Source organism: Chenopodium album, chromosome 9 (assembly GCF_948465745.1).
Source record: "Chenopodium album chromosome 9, dcCheAlbu1.1, whole genome shotgun sequence".
NCBI lineage: Eukaryota > Viridiplantae > Streptophyta > Magnoliopsida > Caryophyllales > Amaranthaceae > Chenopodium > Chenopodium album.
The window spans coordinates 51,335,771-51,363,342 of NC_137842.1; positions in this window are offsets into that span (position 1 = coordinate 51,335,771).

The following is a 27,572-nucleotide window of genomic DNA, read 5'->3' on the forward strand; positions in this document are numbered from 1 at the left end:
CAATCCAAGAAAATTTTAAACCCCAGTTGCCTTATGCCGTTTACGAAAAATGGTTCGGGAAATTCATGGCATGGATAGTCCTCTCCTTCTTTTATGAATTGACCATTGAGTGTAAGAGGGTAATGATCCATTGGGATTGCTTTCTTTTGAATGCGAGCGTCCCTACGTGCCTTTGATTTTTCCTAGGCTCGCTTAAGATCTTCCCGAGTCGGTTCGAAACCAAGTCCGAAAGTATCTAATTTAGGGAGGCCAGGTGACTCCAGCGGTTTTGATATTCCATTTTTCTTTCCTAGGGTCATCCTAGGAAAATTTCCTTGTTTCTTCAGAATAGCATTCACGATCATGTTACAATGGGGGTCGTGGCAGAGAGGGGTCCTTTCATCCTCCTGGATTAAGGAGACCTCTTCGTTAAAGCCCCATAAATCTTAATCATCCTCATCGTGCTCCACGTTAATTATTGGGTTTTATACAGACTTGATTCTCATAGGTCAAGCATCGATAGTGATAGGAATTCCCCCAACTATGGCTTTTACTTGTTGGTGGAGAGATGAAGGGACGACCTTTAGGTCATGAAGCCAAGGGCATCCCAACAATAAATTGAATGAAGCTTTGATATCTACTACTTGGAAAGTAGTAGCATGTTCTATCGCTCCCGCCATTACATTCATGGTAATTTTACCAAGAGCTTGACGACGAGTGTTGTCGTAGGCTCTTATTCCTTGCGTTGACGGAGTTAAGTCTTCATCCCTTATGCCCAGCATCCTTGCAGTTCTAAGTGGACAGACGTTAATGGCTGATCCATTGTCTACAAGAGTCATAGGGACGTTCATTCTCTTGCAAATTACTGTGAGGTTTAATGCCTTATAGTGTTTGTCACCTTCTGGAGGTAAATCCTTGTCAGAAAAGGTGATCAAATTGATGGGACTAGGTAGATCACTCGTGAGGAAGTTAGCCAACCCCTCAGGAGTGGTGTTAGAATCTATCCCCATTTTGTCCAAGGCATTCTTTACAGCCAACCTATATTCTCGAGATGTCGCCAGAAGTTTCCATATGTTCATTTCAACTTTTGTCTTCTTGAACTGTTTGACGATATCATTATCATCAATGATACCCATGGGAACTTGCTATGTGGTTGGCATGGGTTGTGTTGAAACGGGAGGTTGCATTCTCCCGGACCTTGTGAGGACGTCTATTGATGAACCTTCTTCAACCCAAAAGTCATCCATAGCATATTATACCGAAGGTGGAGGTCCTACCATGTCTTTTAAGTAGACGTCTTATTCGTCACTTTCCCAAACTCCGTTAATACTTGCATCCTCTTCTTGTGGAACTTGGACTAGTTTCTTTTCATCAATAATTTTCTGAAATAAATCCTTGAATTTAAAACAGTTTTCTATAGTGTGACCCCCTAATTGATGATACTGACAGTAATATCTATCTGTCCGTTTCAATGATTCAAATGGTCTCGGTTCGAGAGGTTTAATCTCGCCACTCTCGGAGAGCATTTCGAAATTTTGTATATATGGGATCCCAATTGGAGTGTAGAGTCTATTACTCTTCTTGGGTTTTACGGTGACTTGTAAAGGAAACCGTTTCGCCTCATAAGTCGTTCCCATGGGTGTGAGCTCTTTCTTAGGTTCGTTTTTCGGGAGTGGAATCTAATCATATTTCTCCCGAAGTTCTTTTATAGCCTTGAGAGTTTCACGTAGAAAGTGCGATCCTTCCATCATAGACGTGTGAGCGATTGTATATCCTCTTTACTTGCTAGTTTTGGAAGGTTATCCATGGCATCGAAAAAGATTTCTTCCTCTTCTTCGATGGCATGGATTTCTGTAACAGGTTTGATGAGAGACGAGGGGTCAACCTCGTTTTCCTCATCAGAGATAGCCAAGGAATGAGCGAGAGGCGCATTATCAATACTTGGCTTCTTACTGGAAGGGGGCAATGGCAACTTGTTGTTGTCGATTAAGTCTTGGATAGCTTCTTTAAGCTTCCAACATTTCTCGGTAAGATGGCCCCTACCTTGGTGATACTTGCAATGTGCATTGGGGTTCCAGTTAGCCGACCTCTTTTCGACTGGAGGTCCCCAAATGGTCCAATAGGAGTTATAAGACCTTTCGCATTTAGTCGGTCAAATGTGGTGTCATAACTCATGCCAATAGGAGTAAAGTTCCTCCTAAATGATTTCTTTTTTCCTTGATTATTCATGGCAAGGACTTTACCTAGGTTAAAAGTGCTAACATTATTCGAGTGGGTGGTTTTGGAAGAAGAAGGATTGTCGTTCTTCTTGCCTTTCCAGCCATTGTTTGAGTTATTGTTGGCAGCTTTCAACTTAGCCAGGTCGTCTTCAATATTGATTCCAATGTCGTAGACGGCCTTGAAGGTATGGAGATTATTTTGATACTTGAGATGCTTGGAGTATTTTTCTTGAAGGTTTTTGATGAATAACCTTACAGACTCTTTTTCGCTGGGCACCTCAATCATCTTGGCTGAGGTTTCTCTCCATTTGTTAAAGAAGGAGGTGAAGCCTTCGTTCTCCTTCTGCTTGAGGATTTCAAGTTCCCTATGGTCAGTCTCAACTTGAATGTTGCATTTGTATCTATCAACAAAAGCGTTTGCTATGGACTCCCAGGTGGAGGTTTTTTCTTTCTCGAGAGAAAAGAAACATTGCTGGCAAACGGTCTTGAGAGATAGTGAGAACAGAGAGGGGAACACCTTCTTGTCGATACCCTTAATACTCATTATTGTTTCGAAGGCTCTTAAATGAAAATAAGGGTTATCGGTTGCTTTGAATTTCGGGATGTCATTGGCATTGAACTTCTGCAGAAGAAGATCTTTGTCCACCGAGACCCCTTGTGAACTAATCCCTTGAAACTTGTAGTCTCTAGATAGCTTTCTTAGACTCTCTTGCATGAGGTCCATCTGTTGTTGTTTCACGGGATCATTGATCTTAAGGGTTAGGAGCTTTAGTGCCTCAGTCACAGTACCTAGTTGGTTCATGAGCTCATTGACTTCTTCTTGTGTTGCCATTACTGTCCTGGCTTTCCTCTTACGAGCAATGGGTTTGTCGAAAAGTTGGACTTGTACGAAAAGATTGTCTTTGATTAACCGCCCTTCCTTTCTTGACCACGCGCTGTAATTTAAACCATTCTTGTTTTAATTACTTGACTCAAATCGACCTTGACTTTACGATTGTAAAGAGGAAAAAATAGGTGCATATTTTTGCAAAAATAATGTATATATATTTAGGAACCAAGTATGGTATTTAAATTCGAGGATTAATATCCAACTTACCCCCCTAAAAAATTGACGGAAAAAACGCGCATACAAGACTCTCTTAGACATGGTCAAAGTATGTGTATTGGTGTGTGCGTTGAGTGTAAGTGACATGCTTGGACTTTTGTGTAAGACCATGGGACTTGGTGCCTAGACTCAATTAATGATTTAACAAGGTGTTATTAACAGTAAAATTTAACCGAATTAATTAGCAAACTGGTTAATTAGACACAAAGTGATGACTCAATCAATAATCCGAACTGTCGTCAAAGCGACAAGACTGGCGCCTTTCTTTGCAGTGTAGCACCAGAAGACCGCATTGTCGCCAGGCGCCACACTCCACAGAGTGTCGCTACAGTTCAAACTTTGGCACCATTGCTAGAGCTTCGATCTGAAACTGTTTTCGATATTATTAATCAATAGGGGTATGCCTAAAGTCGTACTAGGTCAATTCTGGTTAAAATATTATACTTTATTTACTCAAATTAATTAATTAATTAGGCAAAGTTTTTTTAGTCATTAACTTATTTAATCTTAGCACAAGTCAAACAAACGGTTAGGAAAAACACATAGAGTATGCACAACAATAATGTACAATTAGTCAAGTAAGCACAATATGATGCAATGAGTTTGCAACCTAACTATGGCTCTAGTTCTCTAAAGTTCGGGATATGGGTTAGTCAATAGAGGGTCCATGGTTAATTGTCCAGATGCACCGCGCGGAAGCCTAACCGTGAAGGGTTGGCGCGAGTGGATGGGACACCGCGAGTTTTAGAAAAAACTCGCCTTCCATGGTTTGGTGAATTCAACATTCTCGGATGTACCCTTTGTTGCTCAGAGCGTTCAATCAGGTAGATGGAGCATGAATTCCCAGGGGGTTATGTCCATATGTAGAACACATAGGGGTTTCAGAAAAGTGAGAAAAACTCAATCAGGAAGTAGGATCGAGCGAACAATGCTAAAAACTGGTCGAAATTAGAACGCATATTTCTGGCTCGATATTGGAAGAATTTGGCATCGAAAAAGATTTCTTCCTCTTCTTCGATGGCATGGATTTTTGTAACTGGTTTGAGTTCAAAGGTTTTCACAATGGTGATGCCTTTTTCAACTCCCACTCAAGCAATTTTCACAATACCCCAACTTAGGTATTTATAGGAAAAATAAGAGAGTGAAAAGCTCTCCCATCAATGTGGGATAATTTGATTTTTTCCATTTTATTTTAAAGCTAAAATAAAATTAATAATCAAACTAATAATAAATTAACAAGTGGCAAGCTCATGTGAGAGGTTAGGTGAGGATAATTTGGAGGAGGGGGGGACCAAACTTGCTCCCCACTCTCTCCCTCACCTTGCGCCACTTGGCAACTCCCACTTGGGCACAAAGGCACCCAAGTGGGCTTCCAAATTTGCTGCTGCCCATCTCTCAGCCCAGCCATCCCCGCAACACAAATGCGGGCTGCTGCTTGCATTCTCTCGGCCAGCATGCCGCGTACCTAGTGCGGACTGCTAGCTGCAGCATGCTAGCACGCCACGCACTAGGTGCGGGCTGCTAGCTCGGCTATACCCCCTAGCACTCGGTGTTCCGATGCTAGGGGTATTTTGGTCTTTGTTGATTTATTATTATTTTCATGTCTCGTCTTTTACCATTTTTCGACTTGACTTCCGACGTTCGGTTTTGACGCTCTAAGCTCTAATTCCCGACGTCTAAATATTAATTACTCGGTTGACTTATTAATTAATTCATAATTAATTCGTCGCTTCGGTTCGTTAGTTGCTTGGGTGTGACCCGAAGGGTTCAATCAAGATTTAGCTGTAATATTAATTATGCATTAATAATACTGATCGGAAGCGGCCTCCACCCAGGCATTCCGATCACTTGACCTTACTGAATATATTAGCTTTCCAATAATTCTGAACCCACTAACGGAATAGTACACGAGTTTGAAGGACACCATTCCTTTCAATACTGTAAATGTTCACTTTTGTATTGTTAAATGTTCATTTCAAGATGACTATTTATAGTTGTGCTCAAGGACAAATAAAAAGTTCATTTCCTTAATAAAATCAAAATAAAATTATATACCACCAAAAATTGAATGTTTGGATATAAAACTATAAGATTACAATACAATTCCACATATATTATCAAACGCAATAAAGTGAATAAACTTTTCGATCCAAATTCGAAAATTTCAAGCTTGTGTTATTGATTCATGTTGTGGCGACTCCTTGATTTTTGGTTTTCTTCTTTTTGTCATCTTCTTTCCTTGATATCGTGTGCCCTAACTCATTATATGCACAATTCCTATTTAATTAAAATAAAATACTATATTAGATTTGAGCAAGAATAAATGTTGTATTAGACCAATTTTCATATGCATGAATTAAAACATGGATAAGTATAAAAATTAACATGATCGTTAAGTATATAAATGAATATTTATTAATATATGAACGAAGATGTATTAGTGTGAAAATGATCATCTATTAATATGAAAATGAACAACTACTAAAACATGAATGAACATATTTACGTAATTCAATATGAATATGAACATTTATTAATACATAAATGAACATATACTTCGTATTAGTTTGTAAATGACCATAAAAGATAATTATGGATGAACATATACATGAAAAATATACGTAAATAAACACTCTTGAAGCTATCAATATGTCATTATTAGCTATATATCCATATGAGAAAAGACATATACATTGAAATTTAAAATTAAACTAAAATATTTGAAGAAGATAACAAAAACATGAACATTTATCAAAATTTTAATAATCATGTGTTAATATGTGAATTGTGAATGACCATATACTATTATGTGATTGAACATCTACCAAAATAAAACTAAACATTTATCAATTTATTATGATATGATAGTATATAATATATAAATGAACATTTATCAAAATGGAAATGAACATGCATAAAAAAAAATTCACAACGAGCCAAATTTATTAATCCACATATTCCTCCAGAATCTTTGTTTTTCTTCTCTGAAAGTGTTTCCTACATTCTGCAAACAAACAAAAAATAAAAAATAAATAGAAAGAATGTATTAGTTTAATCAACTAGTTTTTAGAACAAAAACTACTAAAACTATAGTATTGTACTTACATTGATACCATTTCCATGGTTGATGTTGGGATTATGTTCCTGAAATACAATCGCCGTAAAAATTAGTAAAACCTAGAGTTTATACTCTTTTTGTTCCAAACTTGAAGAAAATAACTTACTCTTTTAGAATTTTGCCTTTATTTTGTTGAATTCCGAAGTAATTGAACAATTTTTTGCAATAATTTTGCCATTAAATTTTTTATGACAGAGAAAAAGGCTGAGAAATGGGTGAAGAGAGAGAAAATGGCTGAGAAATGAGTGAGGAGAGAGAAAATGCAAATGGAGGTTTTGTACAGTATGAAGATAATTGGGTAAAATGTAGCATTTTGATGGGGGTACGTGTAGGTAGAGGTCGCTGCCCTAGGGTGTAGGGATAGATAATTAGCCAATAGCTAATTTCATGGTGCTACTGGCTACACATCATTGAATTGCTAATGTTGAAAATTGCCTAACGCATTAAGCCTTGTTCAATACAAACATAAGCCCAACACAGCCACACTTCAATTAAGAACATGGTTTCTTGGAGTTTTTTTTGTTTTTATTACTATTAGAAACGGATTCAAATAAACCATTATCGTTACAAAATGTTTGGTTCGAAGGTTTGGGTAACAATTACCATTACTCAAGTTGTCAAGCATAATGGTTTCCACCCATTTATTAGAAACCTAAAGTAACAATTACTCTTAACGTAAAACCCCAACCTAGAACAAATTAGGGGGGGCCTACTGTCACAAAATGCACATCAGGGGCCAACAACTGTTGTCAAAGACCAACACAAGTCCTTCCGGCGCATTTTATCCTCACTTATGCGCACCTCGAGAAAACTTCCTGGGAGGTCACCCATCCCAAGACTACTTCCAGCCAAGCACGTTTAATGTGGAGTATCTTAGCATATGAATTCCCTCAAAGGAAGATGCATCTTGTTGAAGTATATCAAATCTTTTTTAAGTTGTCGTGAGGGGTATTACACTTACTCTCCTTAAATAAAACTAAAGGAAGATAGGTTTAAGTGATTCCTTTCCATGATTAAACAAAATAAATGGAAAGATAAGGGTTAAATGATTCATTATGATGAGGTAAGGCAACTCTTTGCTCTTAATTGTGGCATCTATTTGCACATGTACTTGAGCAGAGTTGCAGTGATATGTGGATTGGCTATTGCTTGGAACGTTTTTTGAGGTACTGGTTTGCTTGTTGAGTGAGAACTCTCACCAAACTCTTCTTACATTTATATAATCTGAAAGTGTAGATCTCTCATGTATAGGCATGATTAGGAGGTCAGAATCAAACATTGCTATTGAGAGGCCAAGCTAATAAAGTTGTGGATTAGCTTGCGAATTGTGGAGTTTCATCTAGGGATTTTAGTGGGGCGGGTCAAGTAGGAGACCCGCCTTATCCCCGCCCCAATGGGGCAGGGATGGGTCTTGGTTTGGTGGGTGGTGGGGCGAGGATGGGGATAAAAATCACACCCGCCATGGGTGATGGGGCGGGGGTGGTTTTACATTGTACCTGCCCCATCCCCGCCCTGCTCCACCCGCCCCACTTCGTACATGCCTTATCACCACCTCACACCCACATCTGTATATTTTATAAAACAAAATTATATACTTTTATACTATTTTATATAAAAAAAAATATATAAAAAAAAAGTAGATATAATAATTTGTAATACACTAATTTTATAACTAAAAAAGTGTGTAATATTAATAATAATTTTATTTGTTGTAATTTATACGTAGTATTAAATATGTTGGATTGTGTATTGGGAGGTGGGTCTTTGGTGGGGATTAAGTGGGGATGGATATCCTAATGGGGGGTGGGGCGGGTATGGTTTTGAAATTGTATCCGCTGGGGCGGGGATGTGGATGAATTTTGGACCCCCCACGGGGATGAGGACGGGGATGGGGATGAAAATTTTAGGTGGGGATGGGAAGGCCAACATCCGCCCCGACCCTCCCCATCGACATCCCTAGTTTCATCGGTAGATAAATTTTATTGGAGGACTTGGGTGGAAGAGCCAAAGAGCTACCCTTAGGGTAGTTAAGGAGCACAAGTGTTAGGATTACAAGGTTATGTGTTACTAGTTTTTTAGTAATATGTTGTTTGTTTTAGTTTTTGTTATGTGTTTTTGTTGCTTTTTTTTTTATTTTCTTGTAGTTTATTTCTTCTTCTTTTGGGCTTGCACCTCGTTTCCACCAAAAAAATAAATTAAATGATTCATTTCCTCCCACTTATTTGTTTCCTTCACTTCGTTTCCATTAGTCATACCAAATACCCCCTAATATATAATTGAGATCATGTAAGAACCAAGTCCTATAATAGAACTAAACACTTATCTAGGCCTTTGATTTCGTTTGATTCAACGGATAAGATCTTACCCGCCTCATTAATGGAATTCATGTAAATTAAGGTTTTGAATGTTTTCTAATCTTTTTCGGTTATTCCTTTCCTCTTTCTCTCTCTTCTCTTACGTTCTCTTTAATCCCCTCTTTGATTTTTGTTTTTCTCAACGAATAGGGAACCAAATTTCACTTTCAATCTTCTCTATACTCAACTTTGCTCCTGATTGATACTAAGTATTCGATTCCTTTTTTGTTGAAGGTATGAGAATTTCTTTGTTTTCATTTTTAGGTTTTGGTTGAATTTATAATTTATATCCTGATTTGATTGAATTAGGGTTCTAATAATGCTATAATGTTTTGAAATTTTATGATTTTGAGTCTAAAATCAGGAATTTCACATTTTTAGGATGATTGGAAATGAATGAGTTTAGTTTAACTTTTGTAGTTGGGGCATTGAGGGAGGTGAAGGATGGTGAGTAGATTAATGGATTTGCTCTTCAAATTGGGTTAATTTTTAGTGGTTTGCTTGTGTGCTCAGTAGGTTGCTACTTGGTTTTTGTTTAGATTTGTTAAAGTTATTGCTAATTTGTTTCTTGGTCATGGCTCATTGTTTGGTTCAAGTTCATTGTGCTCAAACGATAATATTATAAATACAAACTTGCTTTATTTTATATCCATGTGACTCCTTCATTGAGTTGCCTATAATATCCAGCCTATTATTACTCTTGGTGTAATCAATTGCGTTTATTAACTATTCACTCTACAATAATTTAACACCCCAATAATTCTCTCTTTAAACCCCTGAGTACCCTGAACAATATCCAAGAAAATTACTGACGTGCTACTGTCATGTGTTCAAACGTTAAGGCTATATCATAATTTAGTAGCGAAAAAACTAATTCAGTTATAAATAAGTTTCAAAACCAACAAACAAAACCAAATTAAGTCTTATAGCTGGGAACCATTAAAGCCCTTATTCAAAGCCCAAAATTATAAAAGTGGTATATAAATTAAACAGAGTTTAAATAAATTCAAAGGTAAGAAATAAAGTTAACTGTGAACGGTAACCAACACTCCACCACTTTGATGCAACAACTCATGTGTAAACCTATGAGTAATCTGCTTCCCAATATTACAAGTGTAAAAATTAAATCATCACAGGGTCATTGAAAGGCGAAGACACAAAGCACATAATCAGAAAAGCTGAGTACATACAAGATGCGAAATATAATAAGAAATCCCTAGCATGCTACTAATAATCAATCTTCAAATACAATTTAATTATAGACTCAAACATATGACTTAATTGTTTACATTACTAAGACTTCCCTAATTAATAACAGATAAATTATTTCATTTTATTCATTGGATTAAGAAATAGATAAGGTTGTCCATCCCATGCTCCATTTAAAACATCAATAAAAGAAAAAACCCATGCCTCCTTTCAGAAACATCAATAAGTATCTAATGGCCACGAGCATGACTCCGTGACCATAGCTAGTATAAGATCTCATCTAAATCCTAGTTTTTGAAAAGTATTTGAAACAAGAGACTCGTAGATCAGACGACCTCTAGAAAAGTGCACGGCTAATACCCCGTGTACCCCAACCCCTGAATGTCATTACTATAGATGTGTACCACTCCAGAGTTTTATTTCTCATCCATCTTGGACTTTACGTGACTTACAAGTTTAGACTTGGTGATGACTCATATGCAAAACAATACAAACAATCAAATATCAAATATCCAAGCAATCCAAGTTTCTAATTCAATTCTTGATTGATTTATTAGTGACAAACAATATTTTTTATTAATTCATTTAACTACCTCGGTGTATAAACACCTTTAGTGCATAAAGCACCCCAAAACCTTAACCTCGTCTTATCAGACTTTAATTCTTCTTTTACTCATTACATTTCAATAATCATGAAAGAGTAATAAAATAATTCATTCCATGCCACAAACTCATGTACCTTTGCCTCTAAGCGCATCTTGCAAATTAACGCATAAATAATACTTACAAAGTAGATTAATACACAATATAAAAAAATCACAATGTATCACCAACCAATACAATTAAGCCTAGTCTTCTCTATACATGATACCAAGTTCTCGATACATTCCTAAACATGCTTCTAAAGGCAAGGTTTCGTAACTTGTACGTACCTTGAATAAACGAATTGGTATGCAACTTTACTAACTAGAAATCACCTTCAATAAATTCCTTTCCTAAACCAAACAATAAGAATTCAATCAATACCCAAGCAACATAATTTATAGCAATACTAATTAACTTTAAAAGCTTCAAAAATAATTGAAACAGCATCTTTAAGCCTCCCTAAAGTCTAGGTTAGTAATTTAGAAGTATTAGCATAAATTTCCATAGAAAAATCCTTAACATACATCTTTCACATTGATGAGGACCATATGGGAAATGATACATCCAATCCTTTGGACTATATCACACCTATAGGGAAACCTCTAACCACAACACTCATAGGGGAAACTAATGAAGTACGTGTGTGGGTTATGGGACGATGACTTTCAAGACTTATATGCATCTAAGTATGCCGCCGTCCCACCTCCATCTTGTCTCCAAAATGAGATAAATGGAGCGCTTGATTGGGATCATTTCTTGGGAAAGTCACAAGACTTATCAAATCTCTCCTTGGATGAACAATGGCATCAAGCACAACTCATGGAACATCTTGAAATGGAGGCACATTCAAAGCCTCTAGAAGAAGTTGGTTCACGAGTCCTACAACTAACCCAAATGAAATAGATCATCTAACTCGTTCTGGGCGAGTTTACCAAGCACCACCAAATGGATCTTCGACCACACAAAATCAAACTCAAGGTCAAGGGCAAGTACAAAACCCAATACCACCTCCACTTGAGTTGGAAGATCCATTGGTCAAACAACTTCGCCAATCCAAGGCGAATGTTCGCATTTGGGAACTCTTAAGTACTTCTAAAGAACATAGGAATTCTCTTATGAAGGCTCTAACGGCTTTGTCTGTAAGTACAGACACAACCCCCCAGGATCTCGTTAGCTTGCTTATTAGCGAGAAATCCGACAAATCAATCATTTTGACTAATGATGATTTGCCTTCAAAAGACACTACCCACAACAATGCATTATACTTAACTCTGGGGTGCAAAGGGTACAATATCCCTCTCACTTTAGTAGACAATGAGTCAGCTGTAAATGTGTGCCCACTACGAACAGCAAAATATCTAGGCCTTAATCCAGAAAAAGATTTTCATTCAACAACACAAAGCATTAGGGCTTATGACAACTCGAGGAGATCAGTGTGTGGAACTATTAAGCTATCATTAACCACATGCCCAATTAAAAAGATGGTTGAATTCCATGTCATGGATATTAAACCCACATTCAACCTTCTACTTGGACATCCTTGGATACATGAGCTTGGTGCAATACCATCCTCACTTCATCAAATGATTAGCTTGAACTATCAAGGGCTTCCTATGACTATACATGCTTCCCCTCTAAAAATAGCTATAAATGACCAATCACTTCTAGAAATAAACCATGATAATGATGAAGAGGACATGTGGAGATTTGGTGCTTGTAGGGAATGTTTCAAAAATTACCCCAAACTTGAACCCCACTGTGATCATACACTTAAGCATGGTGGCGTCCAAAGGGAAGGAAGCTTGAGCAAAAGAGTTGCCAACAAGTTTTAGGAACTTGTAAACCGTTCACAGGGTGAAGATTACGCCCCTTAACGTTCCAGGAGATCGTTAACTCCAATAGGTTTGGAACCAAGACTGGAAGTTTTGGGATGAAGGTACAAATCCAATCAAAAAGAGAAAGAACCTACCCTAATAATAGGCCTCTACTTTATTCTTCTCGTATTCATGTGCGCTTTCGTACTAACATGCAATCAATATGTTTACCCTAAACCTGTTTAATCTATGTTGGTTGAATATTAATGCACAAACAAAACTATTATTGGTGATCACTTGAATTATAATCATATTAACCTTAAACAAGATTATTAATTATCTTATTAAGCGTGATTACAAGTATAAATTCCCTTTAAACATGCAAAAAGGTGTGATCAAGGAATAATAATAAATATAATCAAGAAACATAATAATAATCATAATCATCATAATAATAATCATAATTAAAATATTCATGTTAACAATAAAGCATAATAATAGCAAGATCCGAGGCATGATACTAACAAAATTAATAACAAACCCTAGCATGTCACTAAACAATAAAAATCAAAGTTTTAACTCTAACATGATACTATAAGGAAAGAAAATATGAAGCATAATAAAAATCATAATACATATAAGGAACTTATTTTTAACCTAAACAAACTACTAAGAATAGAATCCTATCATAATACTAGGAAAAGCATCCTAACATAATACTAGGAATCAAAATAACAACCTAAACATGATTTCTTTATCATAATATCAATAAAACAATTAAAGTACTTACTTCGATGCCTTGTATCTCTTTCTAATAACAAAATACACACGTTTGCAACTTCAAGGAAAATAATAAATCAAGACAATTACATTAAATAATTGAAATAGAGATTGAAGGCAACTTTGAACTTGGCTAGGTGTGTCTAGATCTTGTGAATGCGGAATTTTGTTTGTAAAAAGTTGGTTTAGAAAGAGAGAGAGAGAATAAAGCTTTAGCTTAGAGAGAGGGAAGAATTGGAGAATTCTGGTTAAGAGTTGATGAGAGTTCATTATAAGAATTGATGAATTGGTGATAATTGATTAAAAAACGGAGGTCTAAGGACGCTTTTTATAATGAAAATATCCGGATTGAATCAGAGTTTGAAGAGGAATAAAACACGCTGTTGTCGCCAACAACAGCTCCTGTTGCCGTGTGACAGGGTCTGTCGCAAGGCGACAACCTGACGTTCGGCGCTGCAGGAGATTTTTCCACACGTTTTCTATTTTATGATAAAATTAAGTCATAAAAGTCCGTACGAGGGGTAAAATTTTAATTTCATTTAAACACTTCTTTTATTCCAAATAAAACTCATAAAACTTAATTGTCAATCCTCATCCTATTAGGATTCAAAAGAACCTTCTAGAAGATTCTAGAAGACTATAATCAATCTTAATTACATTAGGAATGATAATTCATAATAGGCCTTCCTCTAGATCATTGGGTTGCATATAAGGATCATGTCGGGCCCAGTTTAGTAATTTGGCCATAAGTTCCTCATTATTCATCATAATTAGGCTTATAATATATTGTTGGAAAGCTCTTTTTGAGCCCTATCCAACTACACTTTTATTGGAAACTTGTTATGGACCAAACTAAACTGGATTGTCTATTTTCATAAAATAGAGTAGGTTTTCGAAAACAGAAGGAGAGAATTTTAATAAAAACTAACCGCAACCCTAGACTTTCCACACATCACTTCATTCGATTATAATCCGACGTGTAAGGTATTCATCACTGGGTTTGTTTTGGTGAGACACAATGGGTGTCTACAGAAGCCCCCACTTTGACTGAGTTTGGAGAAACACAAGTTTCGAAAACAAAAGTCAAAGTATCGATAGGAACAGAGAATGATTCAGAACGTTCTGCGATCCCAAATCATTCTTGTAACACCGATACCTGCAAACTAGCGTTAGTTAAACAGATAAGAGAGTTAAAAAAAGTGTATCTTGCACCGTCGAGCACACGTCTCTGGAGTAACCGATTTGTTGATGCACTTGATGTTATGACAACCTTCCACAAGCTAGGGAACACCATCTTGTTGTTTTGATGTTCACTCGTCTCTGACCAATGGAGCTTTTTTAATATGTCCATGCGTCTCTTAACAAAGAGCTTTGACTGATACGTCCACGCGTCTCTGAGCAAAGATCTTTGACGATCTTCCTCGAGCTAGGGGATACCGCCTGAAGACTAATACGCTTGTAATTGCCTCTAATTTCCGCTGTGATAGTCTTTTGCAAGCAAGAGAAAACTATCGAAGATTGTTTCCCTTGAAACAATCTTCTATCGTCTTGTGACCATCTTCCGCAAGCCAGGGGATATGATCGAAGATTTCTCTGCTTGAATCCATCCTCAGTTGTTGCGATAATATTCCGAAGAAAATTACCGAAGATCAACGCCCATCGATTCGTAAAGCTGCTTGAATATTGTTGTTGATGCTTTGGGTTATGACAATACTCTTTTCTTTGGGAATAATAGTCAACATAACTCTTGTATGATGTATGACAATCTGATTTAGGGAAAGTTGTCAATGCTTCGTAACAATCTGTCCTTGGAAATGTTGCTACGATGAAGCGACAATAGGTATCTTGGAAAATTTGCCAAAATCCAATTTTGGGAAAAGTTGCCAATCGCTTCTTAACAATCTGTCATAAGACTTTGCTACAATCGAAAATCCACATCTTGGAATATAACTCTTGAAAGCAATCAACCTTGGAAATTTGCCAACGCTATGCGACAATCCTTTTAGGAAAATATTTCCACTGTTAATAATTCGCGTCTTGGAACATTTGCAAAAAAGAGTCGACCGACAATCCACTTCGGGAAAATTTGCCACTTTTTGAAATGAATGACAATCCACGTTGAGGAACCTTTGCTGAAATTTATGATGAGTAGAGATCTACGACAATCCTTTGGGAAATTTCGCCATAGGGAACTGGGTGTATGACAATCCAATCTCGGAAAACTTGCCAGCGATGACAATCCAAACTTTGGAAAAATTTTCCAAACAAAGAAGGAGCACGACAATCCACGCTTGGAAACTTTGCCGGAGATGGCAATCCAATCTTGGAAAAATTATCGTTTAAGAAGAATGCGCGACAATCCACTTTTGGAAATATTGTCAGTTGTCGATGACAATCCAATCTTGGAAAAATTATCGTATTAGTGATGCGCTTTTGAACCGATGCCTTGGTGCTTGTAATGAGCCAATGCTTAGGCGCTTAAGCTAAGTGAGACGATCGTCGTCAGGTCAATCACTTACTGCGATTGTAATCGAGCCGACTACTAATCATTTTAATTTGCTTATAGGGCTAACTGACGTACCAAGGAACCCAAAATTGCTGTATGAGGTCCGCATAATCTAATATGGGACGACGCATCTCGTCGCTGCATCGACGCTCGCCAGAACATATTGTCGCCGCGTTCTCGCTCTTTCGCCAGGCGACAGCCTTGTTGTCTGACGCTTGAGTCGGGTTTTCATTTGTGGATTTTCGAAAAAAATCCGGGAATGTTCTTGCTCACTGGAATGTACTTGCATTTTTATTTTGGACTATAGGACTTTCCTTATATTTCTTTAGGGTTGACCTAAGACTTAGTGTTTCTTAATTCATTGACTTAACATGACTCAAGGTATAAAATTGACTTAATGATGACTGACTCGAGGCTGACTCGTGTTTGCATAGTGTTGACTCATGAAGCTCGATATATACATGACTCAAAATGCAGAAAAACAAAAATTTCCGTCATTTTTGTGGAGGGTGCCGACTTTCTCTCGAAAAAGAAAGACGCGAAAAAAGAAAGAAGCGAAGTTTTTGAAAGTTCATGTTGAATGAGCTTAATCTGTTAACGTTGTCTCTCTTAGTACAAGGATTGTAACATCTTAGACTATCATAGTTGACTTGATAATGAAATTATTTTGGTAACTTAGGCGCAGAGGCTAAGTACTTCATACTTTATGATGGAATGATGAGTGATGTTGATATGACAAGGCCTGCTTCGAGCATTGTGTTAAGATTTCATGACAAAGGGTTCCTAAGGGAAGTATATTTGGTCATGTATCTGTGATGTGTGTGATAGTGACACTAAAGGTTGGCCGCATGGGCTTAGTGTGTGGGAAAATATATTGAAAAGAGTCAAATGGTGGTGACTCTTAGGCTGGGTAGGCTAATGATGCAAGGATCAAGCCCCCAAGTCTAGCTCCAAATGGATAGGGATGAGCATAGAAGATCCCCTTGACATGATCAATTATGAAAGTAAATATGAATGCATTTTTATTGCGGCCGCACCTCGATGTGAGGTTGCCTACGTATCCGTTAAAAATCAGGCCGAATGTAGCTCTAGCCGAACCTCGCACAAGTGTGTATACCTCAAAAAGGTCTTTTGAAAGGTTGTAATGTGGTTAGGCTAAAGGTTGAAGATGAAAAGGATAAAGGCTCAAGACCTTAGATAAGCCCCCAAGGTGTTCAACCTTGCTTTTGAATCTTTATATTTTTATGCTTGAGGCTTTTAACTCTTTTTTTTTTTTGCTCTTTCTTTTGCTTTAGCATTTATTTTATTTTTATAAGTGTGGGCAATCCAGATCATGCGGTCTATCACTCACTTGGCATTCATGTTTCACAGGCACGGTATCAAGCACTTGATAAGAGACGCAATCTGAGACGTGTTCATATCAATGACATTTTCATATCAAAGACATTGGAACACTTTCCCTTTTGTACACTTTTATTGTTTTTTTTATTTATTTATTTTGTTCTTTTGAAATCACTTAAGCTTATTAAAATTGCATAAGTTTCACAATCCCATCCCAAGGTTAGGTAGATGTGGGTTGAAGAAAGAAAGGTCTATCGTTAGACGAGGATTTGATCCGTGCCATTTATGGCACCTTTAGGCTATGTTTTCTTTATATTTCTATGCTTGTTTTTAGTCGTTTATGTCGTGTTTTTAGGGAATAATTCTTGATTTGCGTGTTTGTGTGTTTGTTTAGAGAAATGCGTGCTTTTAATGGTTTTCTTATTATTTTATTCATTTCTCGGCTATTTCCCTCGCTTCTTCGTTTGTTTGACTTGTTTTGTAGGTTTATCGAGCTTCCCGGGATTTAATCATCAAGGAGGGAGCTCAAGTGCATTCAAGGAATTTAACGGAGCCAAGTTAGGGGAAGCCAAGCTTGCAAGTCAAGCCAATCCAAGAAACAAAGGAAAATGAAGGCTTACAAAGTATCAAAAAGGACCTTTGTGCATTGTTTCGTCCATATCTCAAGTTCTACTTATTGGATTGACAGGATTCAAGTTGGGTTGGAAACTAGACTTTAAGAGCTTTCCAATGATAGATCTTACGCCTTCATACAATTCCTAGATCGTGAGTTACAGCCTTTCAAAATTGGCCTTGCAAATCTGCCACAACCTATTTATGCCGATTTTGGGCAGTAACTCTCCGCGGGCTGGCCGCGGGCTCCCAAAGGGCGCGGGCCTTGTCCCCGCGGGCGCAAGCTTTGGGGGTGTCCGCGGGCGCGGCCGATTTCTCTGAGGGCGCGGGCTTCTGGGTCTTTTACGATTTTAAGTTTCTTTTCTCCTTTTGTTTATAGATTGTTTTTGGGGGGTTTTATTATTATTCATTCACATAATTCTTAGTCTTAGAATAGTTTTCTCTCTTAGGCTTAGAGCTTCTCTCTCTAGATTAGGCTAGATTAGGAGTAGTTTTAGAGAGAGAAAGTGAAGAGACAAGGGTGACAATTGTGTTCAAGATCTTCTCTATTATCAATGAGCATTCTTAACTCTATCTCACCTTAATGCTTTGTTTAATTTCATGTTTGTTTGGATTGATTTTGATGTTTAATGCTTGATTAGTGTAGTTATTCTTGATATATTGTTGATTCTTGATTTCCATAGTTGTTAGTTGATAGATGATGATTCTTGAATAGTTGTTTGGCTAGGAATTGGGTGAAAATTGTATGATTGATTAATTGTGATTAATTTGGGAATTGCGTTGATTCATTGTTGAGATTAAAGTTATTAATGATTGTTTGCATGTGTGTAGTTCAATTAGGCCTCGGGAATTATGCTAGATTGCATTGTAATTGCTAATGACACGAACAATTGATTTAGTAATTGCAATTATCGATTGGTATTGATTGTGATTCTCTTAGTTTGTTATTCATAGTGAACCCTAGCTTAATAATTAGGAGATAGCTATTTGATTCCAATTGAATGCTCTTATCATTAGTCTTCACAAACTTTGATGGACTTGATATTTCCAAGTTGTTGCAATAGACATGATTACTTGTTGATCCCCGTTCCTAGTGTTTTATTACTTTGGTTACTTGTTTTGTTAGTTGTTAGTATTCTCCCTTTACCCTTTGATTTCGACCTAACTTAGGCGCATAATTAAAAGTGCTTGAACATTACCGTTCCTTTGGGTTTGACCCTTGACTTGCCTCTATACTCGTATTTAGGTTTGTTAAGTGTTTATAAATTTAGTTTGACCGAGGGAAGATTAGATAACGACCTAGTTTTCCCCTCGTCAAAATGGCGCCGTTGCCGGGGAACAGTGTCTATGTTTGAGTGTTTTTGATTCCTTGAGTCTAGGTCTTTGTGTATATTTTTACTTTTATTTGATTTTTGTTTGTTTTGTGAAAAAAAATGGCATGTCTATCATTTCCTTAATATAGCAATGAGCCTTTTGTGAATATTTCATTAGACGTGAGGGATTTTTGGACTATAATTGTTGTAATATTTGGGAGGCTTGTGAGATTTGTTATTTTGGTTTGAATGAGAAAACTAGGGATGAAGTTGAATGTATGCATAATGGTGAATTTAGAGCATTGTCATTTGATGATGCTTGGGATTTTTATGTTTGGTTTGCTAGGGATGTTTATGATAGGGGTAATCATGAGTCTAATATTGATATGCAATGTCTTGATTCTTCTAATATTAGCATTAATTCCCATGATTTGTCACATGATCCCTTAAGTGAACCTAGAACACATGATTTCAACTTTATTTCTCCTTTTGTTCATGATAATGAAGTGCAAGCTCAAGTTGATGCTAATGGTGTGTTTCAATATTCTTCATTATTTACCATGCCTTCTTGTGATGTGCTTCATTCCCTTAATGATGAATCTCATGTTATAAATTGTGCTCCCACTCCCAATGTGATGTATATGCTCATGATCTTAATATTGATTCTTCCAATCTTGGTTGTATTTCTTCTTCTCTTGTTGAGCCTCAACCTTCTACATCTTTTGAATCTCTTGTTGATACATTTGAGTCTCAAATTAGGCGCATTGAGCTTGATAATGAGTTTGGGCCTAGTAAGGAGATGATTCTTAATTCTATGAGAGGTCAATTAGAGATAATGAAAAAGAATGATGAGCTTATTGAGGAAGAAAAGAGAAGAGGAGAAGAGTTAGAAAGCCAATTGTCATCCTTGATGCTTGTTTGTGATAAATCCCAATTTAATGTGTGTGTTGAGGATGATGATGATGATTTTGAGCAACCAAGAGAGTGTGAGGATCTCATTGCTGAGCATTTGAGTGATGGTGAAGGAGTTGAGAATGAAGAGAGTGTTGATATTGAAATTTCTAACCCTCTTTCCCATCTTGATGAGTCTCATGTGCATGTTTGTGACTCTTCTATCCATGAGTATTTCGACTCGATTGAGGTTATGACCAATGCATTCTTTGAGAGTCAAAATAAAACCCATAGCCTTTTAAATGAGTTCATTGAGGATGCTTCATGGGAGAGAGATGAGTTTGAAATGAATTTGCATCCATTCATGCATGGTTTTGAGACCTTGGGCTTTAAAGTTGTTGGGGGAGTTGTTGTTCATAGTTGTGATGGAGGGGATTATGTTGTTCCTCTTGGAGGTTGGATGTTTGAGGGATATGGATATCATGAGTGTTCTTCTTTTGAGGACTCTATGATTGATTTCCATGCTCTTATTGGTGGTTTGAGGCATGGTGGTGAGAAAAAGTTCATTTGTGAGACCATAGCCCCTTTTCTCTTTTCTCATACCCCTTTTTCAAGAAGATTCAACCATATCCCTTACACTCCTATTTCCCTCCCTTCTTTTGTCAATGACCCTTTTGGGGACCCTTTTGTCTATGATGATTTGTATGAAGCTCATTTGTCCCCAATTGAGGAAAAGGGTTATTTTGCCACCTTAAAATATTTTGAGGAGAGCTTGCCTTCTTTTTGTTTTTCTTCATATTTTGTTGAATTTTCTTTTAATTCTTCCTCTTCCTTTTCTTGTCATCTCTCTCCTCATTTGCGTGCACTATCCTTGTTTCACATACTCTTCACGTCATTTTCCTACCTTCTCTCCTATGAAATGTGTAGTAGTGCATTTGACAAGCTCTTGCGCGCGTTGAATTATTATTTTCTAGAGCGGTCAAGCTTGGACCTTAAGCAAGCCTTTCTCGGGAAGTAACCCGTGTTTTATTGCTTTCATTTTCTTTTCTTTTTAGAATAGATTTTTTCTCATGGAAATGTTTGTGTTCCTTTTGCTAGGTACATGACTTGATATACTTCGGTGCTTCTATTTGGATCGAGAATCAAGGAAGATTGGTACCACATTTGCTAGCATATAGAAGGCAAGATTTAATATTAGAGGTTGTTAGCTTTGAAAGGTTAAAATTGGATCATTTGCGGGTATTTACACCCACATAATATCCGGTAATATCCTTCCTTCCTCTTTCTCTAGTGGATGATAACTTGTTCGACATATGTTGGTTTGACTGGATTAATCTCCTTGTTTTTCCCCTCCCGTGGAATATTAGATTTATGTTTGAGCATGTTGTCTCATTCAAGCTTGGGGGAGGGTATTCTATCATGTTTGGTGGAATGTTGATTCATATATGTCATGCACCTTTGTATATGCTTTTCAATGTTCTCATATTTTGAAAAACTCCAAAAAGATTTTTGTTTTTATCAAGGCAAATTTTCAATGTGTTTTGTTTTGTTCTTGCTTTGGACATAATAACAATTGGACTTGTATACTTGAATGCTTTTCTTCCTAAGTGGTAGTGGTGTGCACTGTTTGAGATTACGTTTGGTTGATTCTAGGATAAAGCATTCTAAGGTAGTTGTCTAGAACTAGGGGGATCATGAAGCCGAATTCTACTTGTTTGTGGCATGTTGGTTGTTGCTCCCTATCTTTGATTTGACAACCTTGCTACAACCATGTGAGATTCATACTTTTTCAAGCTTTCAACATTTTCTTGCATGAGTGGCGTGGATCCTTGACTTTCGCAAACCTAATCTAGAATCTTAACGTATGATTCTTAAGACCGAGACCGAACCACCTAGGGAGGACAAAGGCATCTTTTCGGGGTGCTACTTTTTCTTTTCTAGGATAGTTTTCATTTTCTTTGGTTTTTGGGTTTACATTTGCCTACTTGCTAACCCTTTGAGCCTTTTTCCCTTCTTTTCAAGCCACATCTCTAGATCTTGAGCCTTTTGTTTCATTTTCGTTTCCATTCTTGGTTTTTGTGAAGCAATTGTTCATTATTATTGGAGTTTGTGGTGGATGAGTTTGGATATTTGGTTCTCTTGAAAGCAAGTTTGTGTTGTGTATATTTTGTGAATAATGGCAAGTGAATAAGTGAAAAAGTCGTCCAAAGTAAAAAAAAAAAAGGCAAGGACAAAGCAAGTGCAAAGTTTAAAAAGCCGTTCCAAGTTAAAAGACGCGAGGACAAAGCACTAATAGAGAATTATGAAAAAAAAAAAAAGTGAAAAATGCAAAAATGCAAAAATATTTTTATGTGAGTATTCTTCCTTTTTGAGCATTGAGGACAATGCTCCATTTAAGCTTGGGGGGAAGCGTTCTCACACTTTTTGTGTACATGTTTGTGATCTTAGCTTTGAATAAGCTTGGGGGTGTTGGTATTTTTGTTTGGTGATTACTTGGTTATGGTGTAAAGAAATGCGCAATCTTTGCTTCACAATTTAGGTTAACCACCAAATTTTAAATTTAGCCTACCTTAACCCTTTTTGCCTTACGTTACAACCTTTGGGAAGACCTTTTGACCTAGGGGTTGAGTCATTCATCGGTGGAGGGAATCATGGGTTATAGCCTAAGGAAAGGGGATGCGAGGTCAAGATGTCGAGTAAGCCAAAAATTTGATCTTTTTCCGGTTCCTTCGTGGAATCTATGAGACGCTCACTAAGGGAAGACATGAGATTAGTAGGGGGAATGCGGTAAGACCGTTTGGGATGAAATTGGAGTGTGATAACTAGTTCTTATGCTTAGCATATTTATGTTTCAATCAACCTTAGGTATCTTGGAGCGTGCACTCCCTTACTTATTTAGAAAGATTTGCATTCATTTGTGCTTTTACATTTTAAAAAGTCCTTTCATGAACATGTGTTTGCTCTTCTTTTCTTTTTATTTCCTTCTTTATGCTTTGCCTTGTTTGTATTATTATGAGAGTTATGGGTTAATCTCTTAGGAAACCTTTACGAGAGCATCACTCGTCCTCTAGGGCGATCTAGGGGTTTAAATAGCTTGTCTTTATTTGCTAAAATTGACCGTGATTCCTACGAAAGTGAGTTAGTGTATATTCTCATCCTCTATCTTTCTTGTTTCTTTATTTGCTTGATAAAATTCATCATTTTTCCCTTGGGTTGGATTTTATTTTGCTCGAGGACGAGCAAAAGTTTAGCTTGGGGGAATTTGATCCGTGCCATTTATGCCACCTTTAGGCTATGTTTTCTTTATATTTCTATGCATGTTTTTAGTCGTTTATGTCGTGTTTTTAGGGAATAATTCTTGATTTGCGTGTTTGTGTGTTAGTTTAGAGAAATGCGTGCTTTTAATGGTTTTCTTATTATTTTATTCATTTCTCGGCTATTTCCCTCGCTTCTCCGTTTGTTTGACTTGTTTTGTACGTGTGTCGAGCTTCCCAGGATTTAATCATCAAGGAGGTAGCTCAAGTGCATTCAAGGATTTAATGCAGCCAAGTTAGGGGAAGCCAAGCACGCAAGTCAAGCCAATCCAAGAAACAAAGGAAAATGAAGGCTTACAAAGTATCAAAAAGGACCTTTGTGCACTGTTTCGACCATATCTCGAGTTCTACAGATTGGATTGCGGTGATTCAAGTTAGGTTGGAAACTAGAATTGTAGAGCTTTCCAATGATAGGTTGCAAGCCTTCATACAATTCCTAGATCGTGATTTACAGCCTTCCAAAGTTGGCCCTGCAAATCTGCTGCAACCTATTTCTGCCGATTTTGGGCAGTAACTCTCCGCGGGCTGGGCGAGGGCTCCCCGCGAGCGCAGGCTTTGGCCGCGGGCGCGGCTTCCAGAGTGTCCACGGGCGCGGCCGATTTCTCCGAGTGCGCGGGCTTCTGGGTATTTTACGATTTTAAGTTTCTTTTCTCCTTTTGTTTATAGATTGTTTTTGGGGGGTTTTTATTATCATTCATTCACATAATTCTTAGTCTTAGAATAGTTTTCTCTCTTAGGTTGAGAGCTTCTCTCTCTAGATTAGGCTAGATTAGGAGTAGTTTTAGAGAGAGAAAGTGAAGGATTTCAATGGTGATTGAGAGATTGAAGATACAAGGGTGACAATTGTGTTCAAGATCTTCTCTATTATCAATGAGCATTCTTAACTCTATCTCACCTTAATGCTTTGTTTAATTTCATGTTTGTTTTGATTGATTTTGATGTTTGATTCTTGATTAGTGTAGTTATTCTTGATATATTGTTGATTCTTGATTTCAATAGTTGTTAGTTGATAGATGATGATTCTTGAATAGTTGTTTGGCTAGGAATTGGGTGAAAATTGTATGATTGATGAATTGTGATTAATTTGGGAATTGTGTTGATTCATTGTTGAGATTAAAGTGATTAATGAAGGTTTGCATGTGTGTAATTCGATTAGGCCTCGGGAATTATGCTAGATTGCATTGTAATTGCTAATGACACGAACAATTGATTTAGTAATTGCAATTATCGATTGGTATTGATTGTGATTCTCTTAGTTTGTTATTCATAGTGAACCCTAGCTTAACAATTAGGAAATAGCTCTTTGATTCCAATTGATTGCTCTTATCATTAGTCTTCACAACCTTTGATTGACTTGATATTTCCAAGTTGTTGCAATTGACATGATTACTTGTTGATCCCCGTTCCTAGTGTTTTATTTCTTTGGTTACTTGTTTTGTTAGTTGTTATTATTCTCCCTTTACCCTTTGATTTTGACCTAGCTTAGGCGCATAATTGAAAGTGCTTGAACATTACCGTTCCTTTGGGTTCGACCCTTGACTCTCCTCTATACTCGTATTTAGGTTTGTTAAGTGTTTATAAATTTAGTTTGACCGAGGGAAGATTAGATAACGACCTAGTTTTCCCCTTGTTAGGCTTAAAGTGGTTTATAAAGAAAGGATTGCATATTTGAAGGGGTGAAGATGATATGATAGGTTACAAGGGGTGCCTCTAATCACTGGTATACCTTATGCTTAGTTCGACGTGATATATTTTTTTTTAATGCAATGTAATGAAATGATCATATGCAAGTAAATAAAAGCTCATTTTATTAAAAGGAAAAAATAAAAGAAAGTCCTACAAAATGAATCTAAGGGAAAATGAAAGGTGCCTATGCTAGACTTATTGGGGAAAGGATAGATAAAAGAAATAAAAAACAGGTCATGAAATCTTGTTGTCGAAGCTCGCTTTGTATATTTTGCTTTATCATCACCCGGTCTTCTTGCTAGCTAGTGAAAATCGGATCTTGTTTGCTTCTATGAGATCTTGAATGAGATTTTGAAACCTATAGCATTCATCGATGGTGTGACCATTTCCTTGATGGTACTTGCAATAAGAGTTGGGATCTCATCTTGAAGATCGCTTTTCTGGTGTTGGATCCTCAGTAGGGCCAATAGGTTTGATTAATCCTCGATCATAGAGACGATCAAAAGCAACATCATAGGTCATTCCAATGGGTGTGAACTCTCTTTTGGGTTTCTTTTTAGATACTTGATTATCCATAGCTAAGACACCGTTATGGTTAAAGGTACTAACATTGTTACTAGAGTGGCCGTTTTCCGAAGAAGAATGATTGTCGTTCTTCTTTCCTTTCCAGCCACTGTTGTTACTATTGTTAGAAGCTTTTTGCTTTGCGAGGTCATCTTCGATTTCAATACCGATGTCATAGACGGCCTTGAAAGTATTCAAATTATGTTGATATTTTAAATTCTTAGAATACTTCTCTTGGAGATTCTTGATAAACATCCTTACAGATTCTTTTTCGGTGGGCACCTTAATCATCTTAGCGGAAGTTTCCCTCCACTTATTAAAGAAAGAAGTAAAGCCTTCATTCTCTTTGTGTCTTAGCATCTCAAGTTGTCTATATTCAGTTTCGAATTGAATATTACACTTATATCTGTCAATGAAAGAGGTTTTTATTCCATCCCAAGTAGAGGTTTTTTCTTTATCAAGAGAAAAGAACCAATGTTGATAAACGATTTCTAAAGATATTGAGAATAAAGAGTTAAATGTATTCTTATCAATCCCTTTAATGTTCATTATAGTTTCAAAGGCCCTTAAGTGAAAGTAAGGATTGTCCGTTGGCCAAAACTTAGGGATGTCATTGACATTGAATTTCTGCGAAAGAAGCTCCTTATCCACTGAGAACCCTTGTGAGCTTATACCCTGGAACCTGTAGTCATTGAATATTTTGCTCAATATTTCTTGCATGATCTCCATTTGTTGTTGTTTCACAGGATCATTGATTTAGAGGGTTAAAGCCTTCAACACCACAGTCACGTCTATCATTTGCTTATTAAGCTCATTGACTTCTTCTTGACTTTCCATTATCTTCTTAGCTTTTCTTTTTCGACTGACTGGTTTATCAAAAAGTTGAACTTGAATAAAGGTGTTATCCTTGATTAATCGCCCTTCTCTCCTTTACCAAGTACTGTAGAAAGGGAAATTAGGGATAAGTTTTTTATTATTATTATTATTTATTTTGACTCAAGCTCTATTCAACATGGAAGAGAATGTGGAAGAGAATGGGAATAGATTGGACCCACCACTTGAATGACAGAAAACGACTCATGCATGAACTTAAGACATGGTCATGGTGATATATACAAAGTGTGTGCTAAGACTAGTAAGTGCAAGTGACATGTTTTGACTCTTGTGTAAGACCATGGTACTAAGTGCTTAAACCCAATTAAGGACTAAATAAGGTTACTGCTGTTAAAAAAATAACCAAACTGTTTTAATTAGTCTCGTCGTGATGACTCGAGAAAAAAATTTGAACCGTCGCCAAAGCAACAGGATTGTCGCCGCACTCTGCAGTGCAGCGCCAGACAACAGAGTTGTCGCACGGCGTTGCACAGCAGTGTTTGGCGCTACAGCCTAGATTTTTCCGCCATTATTGGAGCATTAATCTGGGACTGCTTTCAATATTTTTACTCTACGGGACAGGCCTAAAGTTGTACTAAGTCAGTTTCGATTAATTTATTAACTTTAATTACTCAAATTAATTAATTAATCAATTAGGAAAAGTCCTTTTAGTCATTAATTAGTTTATTTAGGCTTAAACACAAGTCAAACAAACGGTTAGAAAAACACATAGAGTATGCACAACAAATACTGCACAAGTAATCAAGTAGGCACAATATGATGCAATGAGTTTGCAACCTAACCAAGGCTCTAGTTCTCTAAAGTTCAGGATATGGGTTAGTCAAAGAGGTTCCATGGTTATGAGTTCGGATGCACTGTGTGGAAGCCTTACCTTTGGAACGGATGGCGCGTGTGGATGGGACCCCGTGAGTTAAACTCGCTTCCATGGTTTGATAAATTTAACATTCTCGGATGTACCCTTTGTTGCTCAGAGCGTTCAATCAGGTAGATGGAGCATGAATTCCTAGAGGGTTATGTCCATATGTAGAACACATAGGGGTTTCAAAAAAGTGAGAAAAACTCAATCAGGAAGTAGAATCGAGTCAACAGTGCTAGAACTGGTCAAAACAAGAAGGCAGATTTCTAGCTCGATATTGGAAGAACGCGGCGCCAAACAACAGAGTCTGTCGCCAGACGACTGAATTGTCGCCAGGCGACAAAGCCATATCTTTGGCGACATGCTTTGTAT